Raw genomic sequence first — 499 nt, 5'->3', positions numbered from 1 at the left:
CCCGCTGCCCCCGCCCTCAGGAGCCGCCAGCCAATTGGGACCGGGGGTGTGAGCACACCCCTGGGAGCCGCTGACCAATGGGCAATCAGAGCAGCGCAACCTGTGGAGATGCTGCCCAATCAGCACACAGAGCAGTGCAACCTGTGGAACCGCTGCCCAATCAGCACACAGAGCAGTGCAACCTGTGGAACCGCTGCCCAATCAGCACACAGAGCAGTGCAACCTGTGGAACCGCTGACCAATCAGCACACAGAGCAGTGCAACCTGTGGAGACGCTGCCCAATCAGCACACAGAGCAGTGCAACCTGTGGAACTGCTGCCCAATCAGCACACAGAGCAGTGCAACCTGTGGAACCGCTGCCCAATCAGCACACAGAGCAGTGCAACCTGTGGAGACGCTGCCCAATCAGCACACAGAGCAGTGCAACCTGTGGAACTGCTGCCCAATCAGCACACAGAGCAGTGCAACCTGTGGAACCGCTGCCCAATCAGCACACAG

Source organism: Haliaeetus leucocephalus, unplaced genomic scaffold, assembly GCF_000737465.1.
Source record: "Haliaeetus leucocephalus isolate CR32 unplaced genomic scaffold, Haliaeetus_leucocephalus-4.0 Scaffold611, whole genome shotgun sequence".
In the NCBI taxonomy this organism is placed as follows: Eukaryota; Metazoa; Chordata; class Aves; order Accipitriformes; family Accipitridae; genus Haliaeetus; species Haliaeetus leucocephalus.
The sequence above is the reverse complement of the archived record's forward strand: the minus strand, read 5'-3'. Positions refer to the sequence as shown.